This window comes from Scyliorhinus torazame, chromosome 4, assembly GCF_047496885.1.
Source record: "Scyliorhinus torazame isolate Kashiwa2021f chromosome 4, sScyTor2.1, whole genome shotgun sequence".
NCBI lineage: Eukaryota > Metazoa > Chordata > Chondrichthyes > Carcharhiniformes > Scyliorhinidae > Scyliorhinus > Scyliorhinus torazame.
Genome location: NC_092710.1, coordinates 176,298,520 through 176,322,788, shown reverse-complemented (window position 1 = coordinate 176,322,788; position 24,269 = coordinate 176,298,520). Strand labels below are relative to the sequence as shown.

General features: G+C 48.9%; 1 long non-coding RNA gene across 1 annotated transcript in view; it reads left to right on the top strand.

Moving 5' to 3' along the window:
• The first annotated feature begins 6,484 nt into the window (after positions 1-6,484).
• LOC140411675 (uncharacterized) overlaps positions 6,485-24,269 on the top strand; it is a 307,143-nt gene continuing 289,358 nt past the window's right edge. Inside the window, exon 1 of the long non-coding RNA XR_011940949.1 lies at positions 6,485-6,654. This is a non-coding gene — a long non-coding RNA (uncharacterized lncRNA). The remainder of the gene's footprint in view (positions 6,655-24,269) is intronic.

Genomic DNA, 24,269 nt, shown 5'->3' with positions numbered 1-24,269 from the left:
AATTCTAGCACAATAAATTGATGTACCATTAATGAATATGAGATAAAATGGTGAACTATTGAGGCTTTATTGTGCTAGATGTTAAGCTTCCTGCAGCTGGAACCAGAATGGAGTCAGCGCAGGAGAGCGTACACTTTTATACAGAACCTGCTGGGTGGGGCCAGCAGGCCGGGGTTTACTGTAATGACTGTAGTACAATGGCGGTACCGTAATACACGTAGTGTGTGACCAGTGGTGTTCACCACAGTTAATTATCCTCATGTACTATGCATGATGTAAAGCTAACCGATAGTCATGATTGAACATAATTGGACATAGACCAATGGTGATTAGTATTTGTGAATTTCTGTAACTTAATGAGAAGAGGCTGGTTTAGCAGAGGGATAAATCGCTGGCTTTGAAAGCAGACCAAGGCAGGCCAGCAGCACAGTTCAATTCCTGTTCCAGCCTCCCCGAACAGGCGCTGGAATGTGGCGAATAGGGGCTTTTCACAGTAACTTCATTTGAAGCCTACTTATGACAATAAGTGATTTTCATTTAATTTGATTTTCAAGTATAACTGTCTGTACAGGGTGGGAAGCTGCGTTGTCTGGTGTGGCGAGCTGCATACGCCACCAGCTCAGTTATAACTGTAATAAAGGCCTTGTTCTTAATTCCAAGAGTCTTCATTTGGTCTCTCATGATGTAGGTGAAGGACACTATAGTCGAATAGCTGTACAATTTTCCACACTACATACCCAATCTGGGTGCCAGCAACCAAACTAGCACTCACAATCATGGCATTTTTTTATGCAATTCGGTCAGACTCAAAACTACTTTTGATGGCATTTTCTGCAATTTCCCCTGCTGATTTAAGACGCAATGGTGGGACTTTCCAGTTCCAACTCTGTAAAGTTGCTGCAGTCCCAGGTGACCATAGGCTGCTTTTCTCTTTGAGGAAGGGAACTGACAGGTGCTGATTTACCCTGAGGATCACCAAGCCTCAGGCAAGAGGCACGGTTGAGAGGGCGGGCCTTCATGAATCACCTCAGCCAGTACGGGAATTGAACCTGTGCTCTTGTTCTCGTTCTGCATCGTGAAGCAGCTGTCCAGCCAACTGAGCTAAGCCTAGGCATGCATTGCCGTGGGCAAAACAGAAAATTTTGGAAATGCTCTCCAAATGTTCCCATCCTGCTTGCAATGATGCCTGCGGCTGGCGGAACTGGAAATTCCTGCCCAATATTTCAGGGTCAAACCCCAGCCACAAAATGTGTGTTCATTTTCTCAGGCACACAAACTGACAGATAATAGACAGCTATTAGAAGTTTTCCTTATATCAAAAATATTTAGCTTACCAATTAAACTGTTAAATGGTTAGGCATAGTGTTTAGTGATATGTGTTTGGTATCAGGTGGATGATTATAAATTCTTATTAAATGTGCTTAGTTTTGATGCAAAACCCATCTCAATCTGCACTAATAAAACTACATCGGGTTACCCCTCTTAATTACACCAAAGGAATACATTTTAATGGAAGGAGGAAAAGAAACAATTATGTTTTATAACCCTGCCGTATTGCACTGGTTCTCAGAAGAGAACATTGGAAGATTTTAAGTTAGTGATTATGCAAATGAATGTTATCAGAAATTTGAACTATAACTTAACCAGCACAGTTATGAATACATTTTGGGCTCAATTTACCAACTGTGCCTGAAATGGAAACTCTACCTCAAGGATACCTGAAGCTTGGCAAGAGTCAGCAGTAAATGTGACATGAACACATGGGCTATGAATTTAGCAAAATAAATAACTGAGCGGAATTACTATGGCCCCTTCTTTGATGTGTGCTATCATCTGTATTCTAACAGAATAATTATATTATATAACATTGGGTGGGATTCTGCGGCCATGTCCGCCCAGTGACCGGAGAATCCCGCCCGAGGTGGATGTTTCCATTTTCCGCGCCTCACAAGTGGCGATCTTGCGGCGGGCGGGGGGGGGGGGGGGGAAACTAATGTCTCTTCTTTTAATCTAATATTATCTTTAACCTTCTTCATGAGCCACAGATGGGTCTTTCTTGCACAGTTTTTGCTTTTCAATGAGATATATTTTTGTTGAACATTTTGAACTGTTTCATTAAGTATTTCCCACAGTTTACTTACTACACTATCTTTCCGTCTATTTTCCTAATCAAGTTCAGCCAGCTCTCCTTTCAAACTTACACAATTGGTTTTGTTTCAGTTTAAGATTCCTGTTTCAAGCTGATACTAGTAGAGTAGATAAAGGGGGACCAGTAGATGTAGTATACTTGTAGTTCTAAGCGGCATTCGATAAGGTGGCATACAAAAGGATAAGGCACAAGATAAGGGCTCATGTAGTTGGGGGTGATATATAAACATGCATGTAAATATAATCTGTAGCAAATATATCCTTCACATATACCAAAAAGAAAATGAATTGTTTATTTTGCTTTATCCTTGGAATTTTTGGACAGCAGTTGTCCTCTGCCACGTTCAATATACATATCTACATTAAGAGTGTTTCATTAGAAAAAGTAGATGTTTCCCAGTTAGAATCCCTGCAGTGCAGAAGGAGGCTATTTGGTCCCAGTGAGTTTGCACCGACCCACTGAAAGAGCACCCAACCGAGGTCCCGCCCCCTCCCTATCCCCACCTAATCTTTTTGGACATCAAGGGCCAACTTAGCAAGGCCAATTCACCTAACCTGTACATCTTTGGACGGTGGGAGGAAACCGGAGCACCCGGAGGAAGCCCACGCAGACACGGGGAGAAGGTACAAACTCTACACAGTTACCCAAACTCTAGACAGTTACCCAAGGTCGGAATTAAACTTGGGTCCCTGGCGCTGTGAGGTAGCAGTGCTAACCACTATGCCACTGTGCTGCCCCAGTTGTTTGTGGCCTAATCAGAGGGATTGTATCAATAAAGCACTTTTATACGATGTCTTACAATTTGGACAGAAAAGTAGTTATCAAAGTATAATTGGATTCATGGCAATGAAACAAAATGTTTTCAATAATTTTAGGTGCTTGCTCATAATAAGAAGCCACTGATTAATCAGGTTTTTTTTCCTGAAACACTCATTGAATCCATCAAACTCTTATAGTGTGAAAAATAGCTTGATTTGTCTTGTCATAAACAGGAGGTTTTCCATCCACCATAAACCACTTTGTCATATTTTCACACATACCACTTATACTCCCTTTACATATGAGAATTCCCTACAATATGTTTAAAATTACCTGCCGTGCTTGACAGGGCTTAGAATCCAGATGGGGGCATTGTGAAATCACTCATCTTAAATTGATCTTTAAACTTTAAAATCTGTTATGTCTTTGGATGTGTTTTGCTGACACCAAACATTACTCCCTAAAAGGAAGCATTTTTACTGCTTATTTATTTTTAACCTTATCCTTTTTCGAGGGCAGATGATTCTTTCCTCTCTTAGGAACAATTCATCTTCTATTCGCTGGACCAGAAAATCTAAAACATCAGTTTCTAGATGTAGTATCTGCCAAATTCCAAAAAAACAAGCATATGCCTATTACCAAACTTCTTTATGATATTTTGCAGTCCTACAGAAGAATGAATGCATTTATTAATGTGGAAATTAATATTGAGTACTTATTTTTAAGTGAAAATCTGGTGATATATTTCAGAACTGAGCTTTCGGCCAGAATTCTCTGTCCAATCTTGCCGGCAGGATTCTCCAGACCCACTGCAATGAATAGAATTTTAGCTAAGCGCCAAATTCTCCCTTCTCACTGGCAGGGGTGGCGGGGCGAACTCGGATTGGAGAATTCCGGCCTTAGTACCTGATCAATAATTCTGACAATAATGTCTCCTAAGTGGTTCAAGATAAACAATAATAAGAGTTCTTTAAAAAAATAATGATAGTACATTCATTCACTCACTGTGCAACTGAAAAGGCTGCGCGCAGTACCTGATGAAATGCATTTGAACTTAAAGATACCAGGCAGAATCTTAGCAAGAAATGGCACAGAGAAAGTCCTGGTGAGAAAAGCGGGAGTGAACCCCGCTGATGTAGTTTCTCAATGAACCTTAAGCTTCTTAGAAAAAGAGTTGTGAGTGGGGATAGTTTACGCCGTCACTCTGGAAAGGTGGGTGTCTTAGAGCTGGGATCTGGCTTTAATCAGAGCAGGACGCCATCTTTAAAGGATTCCCCAATCAGCGATGCAGTCGAATGGCACCCAGGCCACATCTCGGAGGTGTTCAGGCTCTTCCCTGCCCCATCAGTCATTAACGGCAGATCACCCAGATCACTCCACCTATAGTGATCGCCGGCAGGTTCCCCCACCCCCCCTCCCCCCCATACTCCTCCACCCCACACCCCCAGCAGTCATCGCCGGCAGATCCACCCCGCTCAATGTCCACTTTCCCCCCTCTCCCCCCCCGCCTGCCATACAAAAATGCACCTCCCTCATGGGGCTTCCACTACAGTCCTGCCCTGGCATTATCCCTGGCACAGGTTGGCACTGCCAAGCTAGCACATCACCAGGCAGTGCCAACCTGTGCCAGGGGCATATCCCTCAACTACCCTCCCCTTTCGGTGGATGTACATATCTCTGCGCCCCCAGAGGGATCCCGTCGACTGCCTCATGCCTGTCCATACTTGGTGTAAATCATAGAATTTACAGTGCAGAAGGAGGCCATTCAACCCATAGAGTCTGCACCGGCTCTAGGAAAGAGCACTCTACCCAACCCCACACCTCCACACTATCCTCATAACCCAGTAACCCCATCCAACACTAAGGGCAATTATAGACACCAAGGACAATTTAGCACGGCCAATCCACCTAACTTGCACATCTTTGGACTGTGGGAGGAAACCGGAGCACCCGTAGGAAACCCACACAAATGACGTAGACATGATGTCATGTCAGCACCAGGTCAAGATTTCGTGAAGGGGTGATGGTCTTGAGAGAGTGCTCACTAATGCATGCTAGTGTATTAAAATGAGATTATCAGCCTCGCGCAGCATGATTTTCACTAATCCATTGGCAGAGGTGGGAGGTAAGATTTCAAAAGCCAATCCCGCCAAGAGAATCACATTTTTTGCTTATCTCCGGATTTTGAGCCTGCCCTGAGTTCCTGATGGATGGAGGGAGGGCTCAAAATCATCCCCACCAAATAAACTTAAAACTCTCTCCCACTCTCTATTTTGCATTAATTGGTAAACTTGGGGCGACATTCTCCGGAAACGGCGCGATGTCCGCAGACTGGCGCCCAAAACAGCGCAAATCAGTCGGGCATCGCGCCGCCCCAAAGGTGCGGAATGCTCTGCATCTTTGGGGGCCGAGCCCCACCCTTAAGGGGCTAGGCCCGCGCCGGACAAATTTCCGCCCCGCCAGCTGGCGGAAAAGGCCTTTGGTGCCCCGCCAGCTGGCGCGGAAATGACATCTCTGGGCGGCGCATGCGCGGGAGCGTCAGCGGCCGCTGACAGCATTCCCGCGCATGCGCAGTGGAGGGAGTCTCTTCCACCTCCGCCATGGTGGAGACCGTGGTGAAGGCGGAAGGGAAAGAGTGCCCCCACGGCACAGGCCCGCCCGTGGATCGGTGGGCCCCGATCGCGGGCCAGGCCACCGTGGGGGCACCCCCCGGGGCCAGATCGTCCCGCCTTGTCCCGCCGGTAAGGTAGGTGGTTTAATCTACGCCGGCGGGACAGGCATTTTAGCGGCGGGACTTCGGCCCATCCGGGCTGGAGAATTGCGGGGGGGGCCGCCAACCGGCGCGGCTCGATTCCCGCCCCCGCCGAATATCCGGTGGTGGAGAATTCGGCAACCGGCGGGGCGGGATTCATGCCAGCTCCCGGCGATTCTCCGACCCGGCAGGGGGTTGGAGAATCTCGCTCTTGGTCACCAAATTAGTGTAACTTTGGCAAGATAGCCATAATTGTTTTAAAAGAGATAATAATTCTCTTTGAAGCTGACATAAAATAATAGCAATGAATATCCTTTAATTACAGAACATCTGAAAACAATGATTAAACAAAAATAACTGTGGTGAGGGAAATAATTGTGATTGCAATTTACAAGTGTTGAAAACGTTTTTCTGCATTACTTTTTATGAATATCTTTGTAACTGTTACCTTCAAATAGCAGAACAGTTATGGTTGGACAATAATATTTGACAATCAACATAAGTGCTGGATGTTTAAATGCACATGTTGTGTATTTATGCTTGTACCTAATTGGAACAAGGTGACTTTAAGAGTTTGCTTACGAGATGTACTGATGACATCATTGGTAATTTGAAAGGGCGAACAGTCAGTCTGTTCTTGCAGCCTGTTGAGTAAACACCTTTCCAATAAAACTATTGTTTGCTTGACCCTTCGTCGCCTGCAAGCCTATCCTTTAAAAATACCACAAAGAAAACTGGTGATGAGGAAGTCAGAACCACCTTGGGAGACTCCGGAAGAAGTAAAAAAATGTAGAAAAATTGCTGATCCCTATGCAGCCATCCAAAAAGGATGAAGAAGATAAAAACATTGCCACACCAAAGCTGGCAGCGGAGGGGTGCAGAATAAAAGCAGCAACCATGGGAACCAAAATTTAAACAAATTTTGTTCAACAAATCGACAAGAAGCTTGCCACGTGCTCTGCCCAGCAAGTTCTGGAATAGTGCTCCCTCTAATGTGAGTAGCAAGTAACTAACAAATAATTGAGAGCTAGGGGAATTTTGCAACAACCCTTGCAAAGCGCGGAAGGGAACTGATTGAGCACAGGGTTACCTTGTTTGAAAGGGAAAAAAGAAGCGAGGTAGTGCTAAAAACTTAGTGGTCCATTTGCACTTATGCAAGCCTTCCCACCGTGAAATGGCAGGAGATTTTGGCACCATGGGACCATATGGTGAAAATACTGAGCGCTGGAGCTCATATACTGAAAGATTCAAATACTTTGTCCGGACAAACAAAATTTTGGTGGACATAGTAGTCCCAATGTTTCTGAGTACAATGGAGGGAGAAACCTTCAACCTCCTGTGAAGTCTGGTGTAACCAGAAAAAAACAGGCTCAGAAATATATGGTGAAAGAGTGGAGTTATTGCAAGACCACTTCTCATCAAAACTCTTGATCATTACCAAGAGGTTCACGTTCCATAAACGTAACCAACACAATTCTTAGATACTTTGAAGAAATTAGCTGAATAATGTGAATTTGCAGATATCTTGAATGACACCATCAGAAACAGACTCATGTGCAGGTTAATGTTAGATTTAAAGAAATTCACTAATAATATTCAAAATATAAAAATATATGTTTCCTTAAGGAATAAAAATCCACAGGCAAAATGATTGTACTGTGACTATGTAGAGAAATTGAAGATAGTTGTAGATTAAATGAAGAGGTTCATAATATTCCCCAAATTGTAGTAAACCAGAGGATTGGAAGGACTGTAGAATTCAGCAAAGATGATAAACACATTGATAGGGAGAACCAGGAATATCAATGATCAAAATCCACAGAAACAGATGGTAAAAGATTAAATGTATATCTTTTACAGGCAGAGATAGGTGATTATTACAAGCAAAGATAGGTGGTTATAATGGAAAACAGGAAAACGGCAGAGACATTAATGAACAGAGTCTGTGCTGGATTCTCCCAGATACTAAATGGCGGATGTTCCACGGTCCCGACATAGAACATAGAACATTACAGCGCAGCACAGGCCCTTCAGCCCTCGATGTTGCGCCGACCTGTGAAACCACTCTAAAGCTCATCTACACTATTCCCTTATCGCCCATATGTTTATCCAATGACCATTTGAATGCCCTTAGTGTTGGCGAGTCCGCTACTGTTGCAGGCAGGGCATTCCACGCCCTTACTACTCTCTGAGTAAAGAACCTACCTCTGACATCTGTCTTATATCTATCTCTCCTCAATTTAAAGCTATGTCCCCTCGTGCTAGACATCACCATCCGAGGAAAAAGGCTCTCACTGTCCACCCTATCCAATCCTCTGATCATCTTGTATGCCTCAATTAAGTCACCTCTTAACCTTCTTCTCTCTAACGAAAACAGCCTCAAGTCCCTCAGCCTTTCCTCATAAGATTTTCCCTCCATACCAGGCAACATTCTGGTAAATCGCCTCTGCACCCTTTCCAATGCTTCCACATCCTTCCTACAATACGGCGACCAGAATTGCACGCAATACTCCAAATGCGGCCGCACCAGTGTTTTGTACAGCTGCAACATGACCTCATGGCTCCGAAACTCAATCCCTCTACCAATAAAAGCTAACACATCGTACGCCTTCTTAACAACCCTGGGTGGCAACTTTCAGGGATCTATGACACATGGATGGTACATGGACACCGAGATCTATCTGCTCATCCACACTGCCAAGAATCTTACCATTAGCCCAGTACTCTGTGTTCCTGTTATTCCTTCCAAAATGAATCACCTCACACTTTTCTGCATTAAACTCCATTTGCCACCTCTCAGCCCAGCGCTGCAGCTTATCTATGACCCTCTGTAACTTGCAACATCCTTCCGCACTGTCCACAACTACACCGACTTTAGTGTCATCTGCAAATTTACTCACCTATCCTTCTACACCCTCCTCCAGGTCATTTATGCAAATAACAAACAGCAGTGGCCCCAAAACAGATCCTTGTGGTGCATCACTAGTAACTGGACTCCAGTCTGAACATTTCCCATCAACCACCACCCTTTGTCTTCTTCCAGCTAACCAATTTCTGATCCAAACTGCTAAATCTCCCTGAATCCCATGCCTCCGTATTTTCAGCAGTAGCCTACCATGGGGAACCTTATCAAACGCTTTACTGAAATCCATATACACCACATCAATTGCTTTACCCTCATCCACCTGTTTGGTCACCTTCTCAAAGAACTCAATAAGGTTTGTGAGGCATGACCTACCCTTCACAAAACCGTGTTGACTATCTCTAATCAAATTATTCCTTTCCAGATGATTATACATCCTATCTCTTATAAACCTTTCCAAGATTTTGCCTACAACAGAAGTAAGGCTCACTGGTCTATAGTTACCGGGATTGTGTCTACTCCCCTTCTTGAACAAGGGGACAACATTTGCTATCCTCCAGTCTTCTGGCACTATTCCTTTAGACAAAGATGACTTAAAGATCAAAGCCAAAAGCTCAGCAATCTCCTCCCTAGCTTCCCAGAGAATCCTAGGATAAATCCCATCCGGCCCAGGGAACGTTTCTATTTTCACACTTTCCAGAATTGCTATTACCTCCTCCTTGTGAACCTCAAGCCCTTCTAGTCTAGTAGCCTGAATCTCAGCATTCTCCTCGACAACATTGTCTTTTTCCTGTGTGAATACTGACGAAAAATATTCATTTAGCACCTCTCCTATCTCCTCGGACTCCAAGCACAACTTCCCACTACTGTCCTTGACTGGCTCAATTCTTACCCTAGTCATTCTTTTATTCCTGACATATCTATAGAAAGCTTTAGGGTTATCTTTGATCCAACCTGCCAAAGACTTCTCATGTCCCCTCCTGGCTCTTCTTAGCTCTCTCTTTAGGTCCTTCCTAGCTAACTTGTAGCTCTCAAGTGCCCTAACTGAACCTTCATGTCTCATCTTTACATAAGCCTCCTTCTTCCTCTTTTTTTTTACGAGCGCAGGGGGTACACTCGGGCACGCGCGCAGGGGGTACACTCAGGCGCGCGCGTAGGGGGTACACTCAGGCACGTGTAGGGGGTACACTCGGACGCGCACGTAGGGGGTACACTTGGGCGTGCGCGTAGGGGGTACGCTCGGGCGCACGGGTAGGGGGTACACTCTGGCGCGCGCGTAGGGATACACTTGGGCACACGCGTAGGCGGTACATTCGGGCGCGCGTGTAGGAGGTGCACTCTGGCACGCGCGTAGGGGGTACACGGGCACTCATGCGGTGGGGCACACTTGGGCGCACGCGCAGGGGTTACACTTGGGTGCGTGCGCAGGGCACGCGGGTGCGTGCGTATGGGGTACACCTGGGCGCAGGGGGTACACGGCACAGGCAGAAAGCTAGTGCTGAAATCTGTCCCCCAGCCAGTTTCTGGGGCTGCGGGGGCCGTGACGCCAGAGGTTTCCTGAAATGTTCCTCACTCAGAGCTCATGGCTGGGGTAAGGAGGAAGGCAAAACCGCAGGAGGCATGGAGAGAGAAATAAAGGCAGAAACAGAGAGACAGAGAAAGGGGAGAGAGAAAGAAAGGCAGAGAGAGAGAGAAAGGAGAGAGAGAGAAAGAAAGGCAGAGACAGAGAGAAAGAAAGGCAGAGACAGAGGAGCGAGAGAGAAAGAAAGAAAGGCAGAGGCAGAGAGAAAGGAGAGAGAAAGAAAGGCAGAGACAGATGAGAGAGAGAAAGGGGAGAGAGAAAGAAAGAAAGGCAGACAGATGAGCGAAAGGGGAGAGACAAAGAAAGAAAGGAAGGGAGAGGCAGAGGAGAGAGAGAGAGAGAAAGAAAGGCAGAGGCAGAGAGAAAGGAGAGAGAAAGAAAGGCAGAGACAGATGAGAGAGAGAAAGGGAAGAGAGAAAGAAAGAAAGGCCTCCTTCTTCCTCTTGACAAATGTTTTGACTGCTTTAGTAAACCACGGTTCCCTCGCTCGACCACTTCCTCCCTGCCTGATAGGTACATACTTATCAAGGACACGCAGTAGCTGTTCCTTGAACAAGCTCCACATTTCCATTGTGCCCATCCCCTGCAGTTTTCCTCTCCATCCGATGCATCCTAAGTCTTGCCTCATCGCATCATAATTGCCTTTCCCCCAGGTATAACTCTTGCCCTGTGGTATATACCTATCCCTTTCCATCACTAAAGTAAACGTAATCGAATTGTGGTCACTATCACCAAAGTGCTCACCTACCTCCAAATCTAACACCTGTCCTGGTTTATTACCCAGTACCAAATCCAATATGGCCTCGCCTCTCGTTGGCCTATCTACATACTTGGTCAGGAAACCCTCCTGCACTCATTGGACAAAAACGGACCCATTTAAAGTACTCGAACTATAGCGTTTCCATTCAATATTTGGAAAGTTAAAGTCCCCCATAACAACTATCCTGTTGCTTTCGCTCCTATCCAGAACTATCTTTGCATTCCTTTCCTCTACATCTTTGGACATTTTCGGAGGCCTATAGAAAACCCCTAACAGGGTGACCTCTCCTTTCCTGTTTCTAACCTCAGCCCATACTACCTCAGTAGACGAGTCCTCATCAAACGTCCTTTCTGCCGCCATAATACTGTCCGTGACTAACAATGCCACCCCTCCCCCTCTTTTACCACCTTCCCTGAGCTTATTGAAATATCTAAACCCCGGCACCTGCAACACCCATTCCTGTCCCTGCTCTATCCATGTCTCCGAAATGGCCACAACATCAAAGTCCCAGGTACCAACCCATGCCGCAGGTTCACCCACCTTATTCCGGATGCTCCTGGCATTGAAGAAGACACACTTTAAACCACCTTCCTGCCTGCCGGTACACTCCTGCAACTTTGAAACCTTACTCATGACCTCACTACTCTCAACCTCCTGTATACTGGAGCTACAATTCAGGTTCCCAAGCCCCTGCTGAACTAGTTTAAACCCTTCCGAAGAGCATTAGCAAATTTCCCCCCCAGGACATTGGTACCCCTCTGGTCCAGGTGTAGACCATCCCATTTGTAGAGGTCCCACCGACCCCAGAATGAGCCCCAATTATCCAGAAATCTGAAACCCTCCCTCCTGCACCATCCCTGTAGCCACGCGTTCAACTCCTCTCTTTCCCTATTCCTCATCTCGCTATCACGTGGCACGGGTAACAACCCAGAGATAATAACTCTGTTTGTCCTAAATCTAGGTTTCCACCCTAGCTCCCTGAATTCCTGCCTTACATCCCTATCTCTTTTCCTACCTATGTCGTTGGTACCTATGTGGACCACAACTTGGGGCTGCTCCCCCTCCCCCTTAAGGATCCTGAAAACACGATCCGAGACATCACGCACCCTGGCACCTGGGAGGCAACACACCAACCGTGGGTCTCTCTTGTTCCCACAGAATCTCCTATCTATCCCCCTAACTATGGAGTCTACAATGACTAATGCTCTACTCCTCGCCCCCTTGCCCTCTGAGCAACAGGGACAGACTCTGTGCCAGAGACCTGTACCCCATGGCTTACCCCTGGTAAGTCCCCCCCCAACAGTATCCAAAGCGGTATACTTGTTACTAAGGGGAACGACCACAGGGGATCCCTGTACTGACTGCTTACTCCCAGCCCCTCTAACCGTCACCCATCTATCTTTATTCTTCAGAGTAACTACATCCCTGAAGCTTCTATCTGTGACTACCTCTGCCTCCCGAATGCCTCCCGACTGCCAGATCCAATTTGGACATGCAAATAGGCCAGCACTTGCTCCACGTGGAACAAATGCAATTCCAACACACACCACCATGTGATTCGCTGGGGTCAGGAATGGCACTCGAGAGCCTGTCAAGTTGCTGCTGCATATGAGCACTCCGCTCCCCGCACACTCTCATTCCAGCCAAGGAGCTACCACCCCAAGAGCGGCCCCAAAATTTCATGCAGGGCATGAAATATTGCTGGATGCCATGGAAGAGAGATGAGACACCCTGTTCCCTGGCTGCCACACGTTGACGTCATCTGGGACAAGGCGGAGATGGCAGAGGCCATGAGCACTGTGGGGCCCACTGCAAGAACCGGACAGCAGTGCAGAGTGAAGCTGTATGATCCCTTCAGGTGAGCCACCATCTCTGTGCGCCTGACACCACCCCCGTCCTACAATCTCCACATCCATCAGCTACCTGCCATGCCCCACCCGAGGGCAACCGACTGCATCCCACCCTGCACCACATGCCAACGGCCATACCACCCGCCATGGTCGGGTACCCTGTGCACACTCAGGCCATCAGCTGAGGACTTCTTGTGCTATCCGCATCCGAATGTCACAAACTGGGCATTATCTGTGCCCCCCCCCCCCCACGAGAAGTCAGGAGCGGGAGAAGACGGGGGTGGGGGGCGGGGGGGTGGGGGTGGGGGGGCGCCTGACCTGTGGTCCCTCACCGTCGCGGAGCATAGGTGACCTGGTTGGCGGGGTGGAGAGCAGACAGTCGCTGAGGCGAAGGTCGACATGGGACATCAAATTGAGCCTCCAATACATTGACAATGGGTGAACCGACATCACGCGACAGTCACCAGGAAGGAATGTTCCCTTCCAGTCGGGGAACACTTCAGCACTTAAGGGCATTCAGCCTCTGATCTTCGGGTAAGCGTTCTCCAAGGCAGCCTTCAGGGCGCGTGACAATGCAGAATCGGCGAGCAAAACTTATCGCCAAATTCCTCACATATGAGTACGGCCTCACCCGAGACCTTGGATTCATGTCACATTACATTCACCCCCCATCATCTGGCCTGGGCTTGCGAAATCCTACCAATTGTCCTGCCTTGAGACAATTCACGCTGCTTTAACCTGGGATTACCCCTCTCTCTGGATCTGTAAAGACTTAATTACCTGCAAATGCTCGCATTCAAATGTTTGGTCTTGCATCTTTGACTTTGTCTATATATATGTTTCTGGAACCTACCTCTTCATTCACCTGAGGAAGGAGCAGTGCTCCGAAAGCTAGTGATTCAAAACAAACCTGTTGGGACTTTAACCTGGTGTTGTAAGTACTTCTTACTGTGCATAGAACATAAGCATGCAAGTTAAGATATTAATGTCTTTACTAGAAATTAACTTTATGACAAAGCTTGATGGAATTACCATCATGCCTTGAGAGGTGAGGACAATTCATCGGATAAACTTCTGAGGCGGGAATTTCCGTCGGACAACGCCATAATCGGGAAATGCGAATGGGCGGAGAATCAGTTCTGATGCCGAAATCGCGGCAGTGCCGATTTCACGTCAAATTCCAATTCTCCATTTCCTCGACAATGGCATTGATGCGTTTTGGAATGCACTGACAGTAAAAGTCGATGGTATATCTTAGCAGGCCCGACCCCGGGGCCTCTGCAATTCTCTGCCTCCGATGGGCCGAATTCCCGATGGCGCAATTCACTTGTGCTTTTAAAAATCGGGAAACTGGCACGTGGCTGATAAGGGAGACAGAGAAAAGAGGACACGGAGAGGCACGACTGTGGGCTGCAAGGCCGAGCATTGGCTCGGACTAGCTGGGGTGGAGGCTGCCAGAGCCTGGGGGGAATGGAATGGGCTGTATTCCGGGATTGGGTCGGAGTCCAGGCAGGGACCACCATTGTCAAGGTCCGTCAAGACAGCCGTCTTGCTGCGCACCCACTGACCACCCAACTTGGTCCCTAGTTCTGCAAAATGACACCTGCCATATAGGTGCCCTCATCCCCGCACCCACCACCCACCGGCTGGGCATCAGGCGGCCCTCCCAGGGCAATGTCCACTGTAGCCCCTACGGGGGGATGGACAGCGACCGCAGAGTGTACCCCTGGCAAGGGCAGCACCAGCCGACCATACCCCTAGCAGCAGGAATGCGACAGAGCCAGAGTCCCCACAGCGCCAGGCTAGGGCCAGTAGCGTGGGTATTGGGGGTGGAGGGGGGGGGGGGGGAACATGAGGGGGCAGGATCCGCAGGGTCCGCAGTGCCAACCGGGGCCACAGTGGGGGCAGTGCAACATATCTGACAGATCAGGGTGCACCTGGCAGTGCGGGGGTAGGGGGGGAGGACACCTGCGCCTGGTATCCGTCAAGGGGACGGTCACCCTGAATGTTTACGCTACAGGGTCTTCCAGGCGGCAAGTGGAGACCTGCCGGGATCTCACAGAGGTCGGTGCACAGGTGGATTTGCGCCATAACAGAGGCCCTATTTGCCCAGGAGGATCAATACATTATTTCATCGTGGACTGAGCCCATCACACTGCACAGGCAGCGGGGTTCGCCGCCATCGACGGGATGCCCCGGTTCCAGGGGGTGATCAATGGAATGCATGTCCCAGAAGGAGCACCTGCGGATAACAGGCCGCTGAACACAAACCGAAAGTGGTTCAACTCGATGAACGTGCAGCTGATTTGTGACCATCCGATGCGCATCATACACGTCTGTGCCCAGTACCCGGGGAGTGTGCACAACACCTTCATCCTCGCACTCAACGATTCCTGACATGTTCGAGATGCTCCCCCGACTGGGGGGTTGGCTCCTGGGTGATGGGGGTTATCCACTGCGGTCTTGGCTGATGCGCTAATCCGGAGGCCACAGACCGACACAGAGACCCACTACAACAACGCCCACACAGCGACCAGGGGTGCGATCAAGTGGTGCTTCTGCCTCCTGGTTCAGGTGCCAGGACCGCTCTGGGAGTGTGTGGAGGGGTGTGTGTGGAGCTCCGGCCACACACGATGTCCGCTCATTCCTCTATACCCCCCTTCCCTGGCCAGCCTGGACCAGCCCACCACTCAAACCCATCTGACACAGCACCGAGTCAGGTTGTAACAGTGTTAACAGGTGTTTAATGTGCACAAATATACACAGATTTGTGCCCTAGGCCCTATCACTATATTGTGCCCTGCTCTGTGACAACTTAAATATGTCTAACTTTGTGGCCTTACGGGCCCTAACATTACGTACGTCTAGGTGGATCCCCAGACGATACATCAGAAGTGGAGGCGGCATGCTGTGATTCCTACCCTGCGACCTGGGTCCCCGTTGGCAGCCGTCTTCTGGAGCGACCGGGCCGGAATGGGCCCAGCTGCTGCTCTGGTGTCCCAGGTGGCGTGGTGCCGCCCGGTCCTGCCTGTTGGCCAGGTGATCGGCCAGGGACAGGAGGCGTCATTCAGAGGTGCTGCGGCGTTCCGGCACCTCCCCTGTGAGAGTCACCGGCAGGGGCTCCTTCATCTCCTCCTCCCTCAGGGTGCCCGATGGCCTCCGGGCTACTCCATGGGGTGGGTGTGAGCAGTGCTAACCCCTGAGGCTCTCCCACCACCCGGCGCTGCCAGTACTGGAGGCCTACTCTGGTCGCGACCAAGGTCTGCATGCTCATGGCTGTGGAGCACAGGGAGTGGACCATCGCCACCTGGGACTGCGCCCAGTCAATCACCCATTGACTGTGCCAGCATCTTCTGGGTCTGTGTCAAATCAGCCAGTGACTGTGCCATCTCCTTCTGGGGCTGGGCCACCTCCCTCAGTGTCTGTGCCTTATCGGCCAGCGCCTGGAAAATGAGGCCGAAATTTGCAGCCATGGCCTGCTGTGACTGAGTCACGTTCAGAAGCGCTGTTACAATGTCCTGGTGGCTCTGGCACATGGCTGCCTGTGAGTTGGCAACCCTGTCCTGGACATTAGACAGAACCTGCACAGAATGCCCCAGGCCTTGGACTTGCTGCTTCATAGCCAAAACCCTCGCCCCCAATGCCTCCACCGTGGACACCACTCTTGTGGTGTTGGCCTGAGTGACAGGCATGGTCGGCACCACCTCCTGCTTTTGCACACGTTGGAATTTCTCCAACTCCACCTGCAGGTGCTGCATGCTTGCTGACAACTCCTCATATATTCCCTGGCTCTGCATTTCCACTATAGATGGGACTGTCAGTTCCAGAAGCCCGAAACCTGTCTGGAAGGCAGCTAGTTCCTGGGATCGACCTGCCTTCTGACCTTCCGTCTCTTTGGTGTTCCTACCTCCACCTGATGTACCGGAGCAACTGTGTGGTAAGCACCAGATAGTGCCCAAGCAGCCTTTTCAGGATGAGGGTGTTGGAGTCAGCTGTGACGGGAAATCGGCAACATTCCCGGACTCGAGCTCCGGGGTGCCTTGGTCTCTTGCCGAAGGCTGCCGTCCGTGCTGCTCTCCACATCACTGCTCAGCTCATTCTCACTTCCTCACCCGTGGCCGATCTCCATCCCAGCACCCTTTCTTTCCTCTGGGCCACCAACCACATCAATGCCCTCTGTTCTGCCACGGTGAGGGGCCGCAGATCCGGCGGTCCCCCTCCAGTCTCCTCCCCCTCCCGGTGGTTAAGGGAGGCCTTCTCCTGGGGGGGGGGTGAGGTGTGGTCGCGGGTGTGTGGGATGGGTGTTGGTGCCAGGGGCACAGTGCTGCTTATTCACTCTGGCCAGTCTGAGGTGCAGTTTCATCTTGGACTGCTAGCCGGTCAGGATGGTGCTGGTCATGACGCTGATGGCCTCTGGCACCTGCGCCCAGGCATGGCGAATGGCGCCGTCTGGCAGCCTCTTCCGGGGCTGGGGTATAGGGTCGCCTGCCTCTCCTCCATGGCGTCCAGCAGGGTCTCCAATTCGGTGTCTATGACTGTGCTGCCGCATGTCTTGCTGCCATCTTATTGGCTGGGATGGTATGTGTGGGGAGTGAATTGTTTATACGCAGCTGCAGCTTGTCGGCCTCCTGAGTGTCAATCTCGGACCTGGCGAATCCGGTACTTTTTGCATCATCAGTAAATTTAGCAACCATACTTTTAATCCATTCATTCAAGCCATTTATACAAATTGTAAAAAGTTGAGGTCCCAGCACTGATCCTTGTAGCACACCACTCATTACATCTTGCCAAGCAGAAAATGACTCATTTATGCTTATTCTCTGTTTCCTATTACTTCCCAGCCGCCCCCCGGCGATTCTCCTACCCGACGGGAAGTCGGAGAATCCCGCCCCTAAGTACAGTACATCCACACATTTCCCTTTATCCACAGCACATGTTGCTTCTTCAATGATCTCCAATAAATTAGTCAATCATGATTTCCCTCTCACAAAACCATGTTGACTCTGCCTCATCACCTTGAATTTTTCAAAGTGCCTTGCCATAACGTCTTTAATAATAGCTTCTAACATGTTGCCTATAACGGATGTTAAGCTAACTGGCTTTTGGTTCCTGCTTTCTGTCTTCCTCCCTTTTTGGATAAAGGAGTTACATTCACTATTTTGGAATCTAATGGAACCACTCCCGAATCTAATGAATTTTGGAAAATTAAAACAAACACATCAACTATCTAATCAGTTTCTTCTTTTAAAGTCCAAGGATAAAGTTCAGTTCCACATCCCTGGTGATTGTAATTTCCTCAAGTTCCTCCCTTCCTCCCATTTCCTGATTGGCAGCTATTTCTGGGATGTTATTTCTATTTTCATAGCGAAGATTGATGCAAAATATCTGTTCAACTTATCTGCCATCTCTAATTCCCCACATTCAATTTCTAAAGGGACAATGCTCACTTTGTTAATTCTTTATTTAAAAATAACTACAAAACACTTACTACCTGTCTTTATATTTATGGTTAGCTCCCTCGTGTACACTAATTTTTCTTTCCTTATTAATATTTTAGTCATTCTTTGCTGTTTATTATATGTTGTCCAATCTTCTGACCTGCCACCCATTTTTGGCACAATGATATGCTTTTTTATACTATCTTTAACTTTTTTAGTTAACCACAGATGGTGGGTCCTCAACTTGGAATTTTTTCTTTTTCATTGGAATGCACCTTGTTTGTGTATTCTGAAATACCTCCTTAAATGTCTGCCACTTCATCTCTATTGAACTATCCCTTAGCCTAATTTGCCCCTTCACTTTAGCTCGCTCTACTTTCATGGCCTTGTCATTGTTTTTATTTAAGTTTAAAATATTTGGACCCACACATCTCTCCCTTGATCTCCTTCAAACATTTCCTTCCTAAATGTCATGGACCCTTCAATATACAGGTCCCAATCTATGTCACCGCACAACCATGCTTGTAATGGCTATCAGATAGTACTTATTTATTTGTTTGTGCTATCAGTTCATCCGATTATTTTGAAATGCTCTGTGCATTCAGATACAGAGGCAGGGATTCTTTATTTCGAGTCCGCCCCACTACTGCTGCTAGTGAGGATGGAGAATGTGACAATCTGACAAATCTCCCATTCACTGCAGTGGGAGTGGAGAATCCTGCTGCTGTGAAGCGACTGACAATTCCACCCAGAGCCTTTAGTTTTGTCCTTTGATTATTTTTGTAACCTCTGCCTTTATCTGCACAATTTGTACTCGCTGTCCATTCCTGTCCTGGTCTGTTTATCCTTTCCCATGTTAATATCTTTCCCTTTTGCCCTGTCTCTACTCTTTGATTTGCCACATCTTCCAAACTTGAATAAGGGGCTGGATTCTGCCCATTGACCAGCAGGTGAAACGGAGCATCCCGCCGGCGTGCTGAACCAGAAGTCCGGCGCGGCGGGACGGAGAAACCAGCCAAGGTGCAGGCCATTGAGGGCTGAGGTGAGGAGGAAAATTCTTAATTCAACTGAATCATTGACATTCTCTACCCCAGAGGACTGCTGATGCTTAGTTATTGGGTATATTCAAGTCAGAAATTGATGGAGTTTTGTATACTTAGGGAAGTTGAGGAATATGGGAAAAGGTGGAAGTGAAGTTAAATGCAAAAGATCAGACCCGATCTTATTGAACGTTGGAGCAGTGGGGCTGAATTACCTACTCTGGTTTCTATTTCTTATGTTCTTATATACCTTAGATATCTTAGATGCCATGTATCAGAAGCAGGGATTTCATCCTTTTTTAGTTGCATTAGTTTATTTATTATTTCTCCTTTTATTGTAAATGTGGCTATATCATCTCTAATCTTGGGCTGGATTCTCCGCCCCTGAAAAGCGGAGTACCGATAATCCACGGCCTCAGACCATTGCCTGGGGCCCGCCCCATCCCCGACTGACCGAGTTCCCGACGGTGTGGTTTACGTGTGCTCACACCGTTCGTGAATTCAGCGTGGCGGCTGCGGACTCAGTCTGGCGTAGCCTCAGTCGGGGGAGGGCCGATCCGCGGGCTGGAGGGGCTTCATTCGGGGCTGGGGGCACTGTGGGCAGGTGGTCCGCGGCGCGCGATCAACCAAAGGGGGGCACTACTTTTGCGGTCTGGGTCCGCGGGCTGAGTCCACCATGGAGCACTGTGCAGCCGCTGCAGGCCTCCGCTGTGCACATGCGCGGCCACGGGACCGGAAGTGCTCAGGCTGTATCGGCAGCTAGAGCTGCGAGCTCTATGCTGCCTTCCTGCTAGCCCCCAGCAAAACGGAGAATCAGCGGTCGTTTTACGCCAGTTTTCCTGGTGTAAAAGACCACTATTTTCACACTGGCGTGGGGATTCAGTCTCCAAAACGGAGAATCCAGCCCCCTACCTTTTGATGCAGGACCATCTCCCTGTTGAATACAAAATTAATACGTAATATTTCTGTCCCCAACCTCTAATTGCAGAAAAAGGAAAGAAGATGGCTTGGATGCAGATTCTTAAATAAGATTATTCTTATTTATGATTAAAAATCAATACATTATTTGCATGTAATCTGGAAAATGTAATATGTCCTGTTCCACCATTTCATCCACTTTTCGGATGAGAGGTTAAACTGGAGGCCTCCTCTGTGTTGTCTGGTGGATGTAAAAATTATCACGCCATTGTTCTGGAATAAAAGCAAAGGAATTATTCAGGTCAATATTTATCCCTCAGCCAACAGGCAATGAAATTAAATGAATGAAAATCGCTTATTGTCACAAGTAGGCTTCAAATAAAGTTACCGTGAAAAGCCCCTAGTCGCCACATTCCGCCGCCTGTTCGGGGAGGCCGGTACGGGAATTGATCCCGCGCTCCTGGCCTTAGTCTGCTTTACAAGCCAGCTATTTAGCCCACTGTGCTAAACCAATCCCTTACCAATGCACTGCAATTGTAAGCAGCCCATCTGTTTTAATGGTCTGCGCATGGACTGGACAGGCTGGTAGGGAACTCACAGGGTTCTAAATCCCTGGGTATGATGTAAGACCAAGGATGGAGGAAAGAGTGTAGAGGTAAGAGTAAACTTTTCTTGTGTAAGTCTGGGGTTTGTTGATCATTCTATGAACCATATTACTCATTTTCTTTTAGATAAGGAGGCTTCTCTCCGTCAAGAGTCATTTACAGGCTGACTATTAATCTCAGATAGCCAATTCTTTTTAAAATGGGGATTATTATGTCAGGTGGTGGCTCTTCCTCAGTTGGAGATGGGGGAGAAGAAGGGAGAGGAAGTCAGCTGGCTGAAAGAGCCAACAGCAAATCCTTCCACGGCAGCAAGCAGCACACCCTGAAGGGGTTGAAGGTGAGTGAGACTTGAAAGGGTGAAGGGGCCACAAGAGGCACCGTTACCCTGCTGGTGGAGTATACAGAGTTAGATCCAACTATCTGGAGATGGCGGAGGTGCAATGCAGAAGAAGCATCTGCCTTTCAAGGGGATTGTGCCTGAGATTGTGTCCAACAGTGTTGCAGGACACCAATCCCCGTGGCACTGAAAGTGACTGTCACTCTCAATTTCTATGCTTCAGGACCCTTCCAGGGTTTTGTAAGGGATCTCTGCAGTGTGTCACAATCCATAGGATACAGTTGCATAAACCTTGTCACGGACGCACTCTTCAGGAGAGCGAATACCTTCACACATTTGAGAACAGATGAGGATAGCTAGTTAAAGAGTGCCTGGAGTTGTTGCAGGCTTTCCAAAGAGCCAGGGCGCCATTGGTTGCACTCATTGTCATGTTGGGTGCTCTGCTACATAGACGAACCAACACGGTTGCGGATGGTACAACTCAGTTTTATTACTAACAATAACAACATCTGTAAACTGGTTACTATGGTTCGTTCATTACCCTCTAACCTGTGCACCTAGCCCTAACACTATCTTGGAGAAGCACTCAGCACATGGTGAATGGCTGAGTGGCTTGCTATGAGCTCTGTGCCCTGAGCTGTCTCCTGCTGGAATGAGCGGGAAGTGTCGTGTTCCCCGTTTTATAGTGTGTATGCTCTTGACTGTGATTGGATGTGGTGTTGTGTGTGTATTGATTGGTCTGTTGATCTGTCCATCAGTGTGTATTTATGTTTGCACCATGATGTTTATCTGAATATCATGACATCCCCCCTTTTTTACAAGAATATGTGCCTATGTGGTAATAAATGTAGATGTGTACTGAGTGCAGCTGAATGTGTGTGTGCAATATCTACAACATGTACATGAGGCTAAACTATATACATAGGAAGGTGTCAGGTGCAACATAGCAACGAGGTTGTACCATAAACAAAACACGTGTAAACATCAAGCATCAAAACAAACTCCTGCAATGACAAAAAGAGAAACATATTAACATTGTGGCATAATAAGTCAGTGAGTTCAATGTTCAAACAGGCTCATAAGTCCAGCCTAGTAGGTGGGCGCCGAATTCGGGTTGACCACCTCAAGGGTGGGTCAGGTTCCACCGGTTGAGGAATGGGCCTGGACACAGGCGACAGAGGAATGGGCATGGTGGCAGGAAGCTCCATGAAGTCGACATCAAGAACATCAGGAGGGCGTGGCACCGGTGTATGATCACGTAGCGAGCGCGGAAGCAGGCGAAGAGCCCGGGGATTGCGCCTGCGAATGGAGCCATCAGGCGTGCAAACCAGGAACGAGAGGGGAGCCACGCGTCGGAGAACTTCGGCAGTTGCCGATCAGCCGCCCTCTGGTAGGTGGATGCGGACGTTGTCTCCAGGCACCAGGGCAGGAAGATCAGTTGCCCTAGTGTCATGTGCCACCTTCTGCTGAGCATGCTGCTGTCGCATCCTCTGCGGTACTGGAGCATAGTTGGTTGTAGGGACCAGAATGGATGGCACAGTGGTCCTGAGAGCACGACCCATCAACAGATGGGCTGGTAAGAGGCCAGTGGCTAGTGGGGCCGAGCGATAGGCCAGCAGGGCTAAGCAGAAATCCGATCCGGCATCAGCAGCCTTGCAGAGGAGCCGCTTGACGATGTGAACGCCCTTTTCCGCCTTGCCATTTGACTGGGGATGCAGAGGGGTGGACGTCACGTGTGTGAAGCCATACGAAGCAGCAAAAGAAGACCATTCTTGGCTGGCAAAACAGGGCCCATTGTCCGACATGACAGTAATCGGAATGCCGTGGCGAGCGAAGGTGTCTTTGCAGGCCCTGATGACAGCGGACGATGTCAAATCGTGCAGGCGTATGACCTCTGGATAATTCGAAAAGTAATCTATGATAATGACATAATCCCTGCCAAGCGCATGAAAAAGGTCGACACCCACCTTCGCCCAGGGGGACGTCACCACCTCATGGGGCTGAAGCGTATCAGGGGGTTGCGCCGGCTGAAACCTTTGGCAGGTGGGGCAGTTGAGCACCATGTTGGCAATGTCATCGCTGATGCCTGGCTAGTATACCGCCTCTCGGGCCCTCTGTCTGTACTTCTTGACCCCCAGATGGCCTTCGTGTATTTGGTCGAGGACCAGCCTGTGCGTGCTGTGTGGAATCACAATCCGGTCCAGCTTTAGGAGGACACCGTCAATGACGGCCAAGTCATCCCGGACATTGTAGAATTGTGGGCACTGTCCTTTGAGCCACGCTCCCGTCATGTGGCGCATCACACGTTGTAGAAGGGGGTCAGCCGCAGTCTCCCGGCGAATACGGGCCAGACTTGAATCATCAGCTGGCAGATTTGCCGATGTGAAGGCCACCTGCGCTTCGACCTGACAGATGAACCCCTCCGAGTCGGGCGGTGTGCTCACTGCTCTGGACAGGACATCCGCAATGATGAGGTCCTTTCCCGGGGTGTAGACCAGCTGGAAGTCGTACCTCCGGAGCTTGAGCAAGATACGCTGGAGGCGAGGGGGTCATCTCGTCCAGGTCCTTATGTATGATGCTGACCAGGGGGCGATGGTCGGTTTCCACTGTGAACTGGGGGTGACCATACACGTAGTCGTGGAACTTGTCTATGCTGGTTAACAAACCCAGGCACTCCTTCTCGATCTGCGCATAGCGCTGTTCTGTGGGGGTCATGGCCCGCAAGGCATAGGCGACCGGGGCCCATGATGCAGTGTCATCCCGTTGCAGGAGTACCGCCCCAATGCCGGACTGGCTGGCATCAGTCGAGATCTTCGTATCACGAGAGGTGTCGAAGAACGCCAATACCGGGGCTGTGGTGAGCTTAATTTTGAGCTCCTCCCATTCCTTCTGGTGTGCGGGCAGCCACTGGAACTCCGTAGACTTCTTAACTAGGTGGCGAAGAGCCGTTGTGTGGGAGGCAAGGTTGGGAATGAACTTCCCCAGGACGTTGACCATGCCTAGAAAGCGTAGCACTGCTTTCTAGTCTGCCGGCTGCGGCATGGCTGTAATGGGGCTCACCTTGTCTGCATCCGGACGCACTCCTGACCGGGATATGTGGTCCCCCAGAAACTTTAGCTCAGTTTGGCCGAAAGAACGTTTGGCTTGGTTGAGGCGCAGGCCGTGTTCCCGTATCCGCACAAAGACGCGCTGGAGATGACTGATGTGCTCCTGTGG